Genomic DNA, 6,000 nt, shown 5'->3' with positions numbered 1-6,000 from the left:
AGAGAGAGACACAGGTGAACATACTGACACCAATAGAGAGAGAGAGACAGGGGAACATACTGACACCAATAGAGAGAGAGAGAGACAGGGGAACATACTGACACCAATAGAGAGAGAGACAGGGGAACATACTGACACTAGTAGAGAGAGAGACAGGGGAACATACTGACACCAATAGAGAGAGAGAGACAGGAGAACATACTGACACCAATAGAGAGAGAGAGAGAGAGAGAGAGAGAGAAAGAGAGAGAGAGAGAGAGAGACAGGGGCACATACTGACACCAATATAGAGAGAGAGACAGGGGAACATACTGACACCAATAAAGAGAGAGAGACAGAGGAACATACTCACACCAATAGAGAGAGAGAGACAGGAGAACATACTGACACCAATAGAGAGAGAGAGAGACAGGTGAACATACTGACACCAATAGAGAGAGAGAGACAGGGGAACATACTGACACCAATAGAGAGAGAGAGACAGGGGACGCTACTGACACCAATAGAGAGAGAGAGAGACAGGGGAACCTACTGATACCAATAGAGAGAGATAGACAGGGGAACATACTGACACCAATAGAGAGAGAGAGAGACAGGAGAACATACTGACACCAATAGAGAGAGAGACAGGTGAACATACTGACACCAATAGAGAGAGAGAGAGAGGGGAACATACTGACACCAATAGAGAGAGATACAGGGGAACATACTGACACCAATAGAGAGAGAGACAGGGGAACATACTGACACTAATAGAGAGAGAGACAGGGGTACATACTGACACCAATAGAGAGAGAGAGACAGGAGAACATACTGACACCAATAGAGAGAGAGAGAGAGAGAGAGAGAGACAGGGGAACATACTGACACCAATAGAGAGAGAGACAGGGGAACATACTGACACCAATAGCGAGAGAGACAGGTTAACATACTGACACCAATAGACAGAGAGAGACAGGGGCACATACTGACACCAATAGAGAGAGAGAGAGACAGGGGAACATACTGACACCAATAGAGAGAGAGACAGGGGAACATCCTGACACCAATAGAGAGAGAGAGACAGGGGAACATACTGACACCAATAGAGAGAGAGAGACAGTGGAACATACTTACACCAATAGAGAGAGAGAGACACAGGGGAACATACTGACACCAATAGAGAGAGAGAGAGACAGGGGAACATACTGACACCAATAGAGAGAGAGACTGGGGAACCTCCTGACACCAATAGAGAGAGAGACATGGGAACCTACTGACACCAGTAGAGAGAGAGACAGGGGAACATACTGACACCAGTAGAGAGAGAGACAGGAGAACATACTGACACCAATAGAGAGAGAGACATGGGAACATACTGACACCAATAGAGAGAGAGAGACAGGGGAACATACTGACACCAATAGAGAGAGAGAGACAGGGGAACATACTGACACCAATAGAGAGAGAGACAGGTGAACATACTGACACCAATAGAGAGAGAGACAGGGGAACATACTGACACCAATAGAGAGAGAGAGAGAGACAGGGGCACATAGTTACACCAATAGAGAGAGAGAGACAGGGTATTATACTGACACCAATAGAGAGAGAGAGACAGGGGAACATACTGACACCAATAGAGAGAGAGAGACAGGGGAACATACTGACACCAATAGAGAGAGAGAGACAGTGGAACATACTTACACCAATAGAGAGAGAGAGACACAGGGGAACATACTGACACCAATAGAGAGAGAGAGAGACAGGGGAACATACTGACACCAATAGAGAGAGAGACTGGGGAACCTCCTGACACCAATAGAGAGAGAGACATGGGAACCTACTGACACCAGTAGAGAGAGAGACAGGGGAACATACTGACACCAGTAGAGAGAGAGACAGGAGAACATACTGACACCAATAGAGAGAGAGACATGGGAACATACTGACACCAATAGAGAGAGAGAGACAGGGGAACATACTGACACCAATAGAGAGAGAGAGACAGGGGAACATACTGACACCAATAGAGAGAGAGACAGGTGAACATACTGACACCAATAGAGAGAGAGACAGGGGAACATACTGACACCAATAGAGAGAGAGAGAGAGACAGGGGCACATAGTTACACCAATAGAGAGAGAGAGACAGGGTATTATACTGACACCAATAGAGAGAGAGAGACAGGGGAACATACTGACACCAACAGAGAGAGAGAGACAGGGGAACATACTGACACCAATAGAGAGAGAGAGACAGGAGAACATACTGACACCAATAGAGAGAGAGAGACAGGTGAACATACTGACACCAATAGAGAGAGAGAGACAGGGGAACATACTTACACCAATAGAGAGAGAGAGACAGGGGGACATACTGACACCAATAGAGAGAGAGAGACAGGGGAACATATTGACACCAATAGAGAGAGAGAGAGAGAGAGAGAGAGAAGGTGAACATACTGACACCAATAGAAAGAGAGACAGGGGAACATACTGACACCAATAGAGAGAGAGTGACAGGGGAACCTACTGACACCAATAGAGAGAGAGAGAGAGAGAGACAGGAGAACCTACTGACACCAATAGAGAGAGACAGGGAAACATACTGACACCAATAGAGAGAGGGACAGGAGAACATACTGACACCAATAGAGAGAGAGAGACAGGGGAACATACTGACACCAATAGAGAGAGAGAGAGACAGGGGAACATACTGACACCAATAGAAAGAGAGACAGGGGAACATACTGACACCAATAGAGAGAGAGAGACAGGGGAACCTACTGACACCAATAGTGAGATAGACAGGGGAACATACTGACACCAATAGAGAGAGACAGGGAAACATACTGACACCAATAGAGAGAGACAGGGAAACATACTGACACCAATAGAGAGAGGGACAGGGGAACATACTGACACCAATAGAGAGAGACAGGGAAACATACTGACACCAATAGAGAGAGGGACAGGAGAACATACTGACACCAATAGAGAGAGAGAGACAGGGGAAGATACTGACACCAATAGAGAGAGAGACAGGGGAACATACTGACACCAATAAAGAGAGAGAGACAGGGGAACTTACTGACACCAACAGAGAGAGAGAGACAGGGGAACCTACTGACACCAATAGAGAGAGAGAGACAGGGGAACATACTGACACCAATAGAGAGAGAGAGACAGGAGAACATACTGAAACCAATAGAGAGAGAGACAGGTGAACATACTGACACCAATAGAGAGAGAGAGAGAGAGAGAGAGAGGTGAACATACTGACACCAATATAGAGAGAGTGACAGGGGAACCTACTGACACCAATAGAGAGAGAGAGAGAGACAGGAGAACCTACTGACACCAATAGAGAGAGACAGGGAAACATACTGACACCAATAGAGAGAGGGACAGGAGAACATACTGACACCAATAGAGAGAGAGAGACAGGGGAACATACTGACACCAATAGAGAGAGAGAGACAGGGGAACATACTGACACCAATAGAGAGAGAGACAGGGGAAAATACTGACACCAATACTCACTCTGTAGCAACCAGTAACCTTCGTCGGCTCACTCTGTACCAACCAGTAACCATCGTCTACTCACTCTGTAACAAGCAGTAACCATCGTCTACTCACTCTGTAACAACCAGTAACCATCGTCTACTCACTCTGTAACAACCAGTAACCATCGTCTACTCACTCTGTAACCACCAGTAACCATCGTCTACTCACTCTGCAACAACCAGTAACCATCGTCTACTCACTCTGTAACAACCAGTAACCATCGTCTACTCACTCTGTAACAACCAGTAACCATCGTCTACTCACTCTGCAACAACCAGTAACCATCGTCTACTCACTGTAACAACCAGTAACCATCGTCTACTCACTCTGTAACAACCAGTAACCATCGTCTACTCACTCTGTAACAACCAGTAACCATCGTCTACTCACTGTAACAACCAGTAACCATCGTCTACTCACTCTGCAACAACCAGTAACCATCGTCTACTCACTCTGTAACAACCAGTAACCATCGTCTACTCACTCTGCAACAACCAGTAACCATCGTCTACTCACTCTGTAGCAACCAGTAACCTTCGTCGGCTCACTCTGTAACAACCAATAACCATCGTCTACTCACTCTGCAACAACCAGTAACCATCGTCTACTCACTCTGTAACAACCAGTAACCATCGTCTACTCACTCTGTAACAACCAGTAACCATCGTCTACTCACTCTGCAACAACCAGTAACCATCGTCTACTCACTCTGCAACAACCAGTAACCATCGTCTACTCACTCTGTAACAACCAGTAACCATCGTCTACTCTCTCTGTAACAACCAGTAACCATCGTCTACTCACTCTGTACCAACCAGTAACCATCGTCTACTCACTCTGTAACAACCAGTAACCATCGTCTACTCACTCTGTAACAACCAGTAACCATCGTCTACTCTCTCTGTAACAACCAGTAACCATCGTCTACTCACTCTGTACCAACCAGTAACCATCGTCTACTCATTCTGTAACAACCAATAACCATCGTCTACTCACTCTGTAACAACCAGTAACCATTGTCTACTCACTCTGTAACAACCAGTAACCATCGTCTACTCACTCTGCAACAACCAGTAACCATCGTCTACTCATTCTGTAACAACCAGTAACCATCGTCTACTCACTCTGTACCAACCAGTAACCATCGTCTACTCATTCTGTAACAACCAATAACCATCGTCTACTCTCTCTGTAGCAACCAGTAACCATCGTCTACTTACTCTGTAACAACCAGTAAGCATCGTCTACTCACTCTGTAACAACCAGTAACCATCGTCTACTCACTCTGCAACAACCAGTAACCATCGTCTACTCACTCTGTAACAACCAGTAACCATCGTCTACTCACTCTGTAACAACCAGTAACCATCGTCTACTCACTCTGTAACAACCAGTGACCATCGTCTACTCTCTCTGTAGCAACCAGTAACCATCGTCTACTTACTCTGTAGCAACCAGCAACTGAATTCATAGAGAGCTGAGACATTTTATGACTAATATACACACTAAATCCATTGTATAATTCATCAGGGCGTGCTTAGTAACAGTGGCGGGATTAGAAATGATTGTATTTAGGTGCAAGTCCGCCCCTTTCTCAGAGTAAGCGCTGTCTGTAGTGACTATTCCTCACCACAGGATGTCAGTAGAATATGAAACATGAATCTCTCTATCACTCTATTCTATAGTTCTCCCTCCCAGAGGAGTATGATATAATCTGAAACCTCACTGAGCTTGCTCTAATCCTAAACAACTGTAGATTATGCTATAGATTATGTAGATGGTTATGGACATTCATTATCAACAAGCACAAAGGTAAAGCTTTAAGGAGAAATTGCTGATAATGTTATTAATACTCGGCATTACCTGTTCAAAATAAGCTGCAGTACACATTCATAAATGATTGAGAACGAAGTATATTCATTTAAAAACGATTTAAAATGAATTTCTCAAAAGTATAGCACACAATAACAAACAAGCTCCAACATTAAGACAGAAATAGAAAAAGTACTGTCCTGTAGTGATGTGAATAACTAAACAAGCTCCAACATTAAGACAGAAATAGAAAAAGTACTGTCCTGTAGTGATGTGAATAACTAAACAAGCTCCAACATTAAGACAGAAATAGAAAAAGTACTGTCCTGTAGTGATGTGAATAACTAAACAAGCTCCAACATTAAGACAGAAATAGAAAAAATACTGTCCTGTAGTGATGTGAATAACTAAACAAGCTCCAACATTAAGACAGAAATAGAAAAAGTACTGTCCTGTAGTGATGTGAATAACTAAACAAGCTCCAACATTAAGACAGAAATAGAAGAAGTACTGTCCTGTAGTGATGTGAATAACTAAACAAGCTCCAACATTAAGACAGAAATAGAAAAGTACTGTCCTGTAGTGATGTGAATAACTAAACAAGCTCCAACATTAAGACAGAAATAGAAAAAGTACTGT

The sequence above is a fragment of the Salmo salar genome, chromosome ssa09 (genome assembly GCF_905237065.1).
Source record: "Salmo salar chromosome ssa09, Ssal_v3.1, whole genome shotgun sequence".
NCBI classification, from domain to species: Eukaryota; Metazoa; Chordata; class Actinopteri; order Salmoniformes; family Salmonidae; genus Salmo; species Salmo salar.
The sequence above is the reverse complement of the archived record's forward strand: the minus strand, read 5'-3'. Positions refer to the sequence as shown.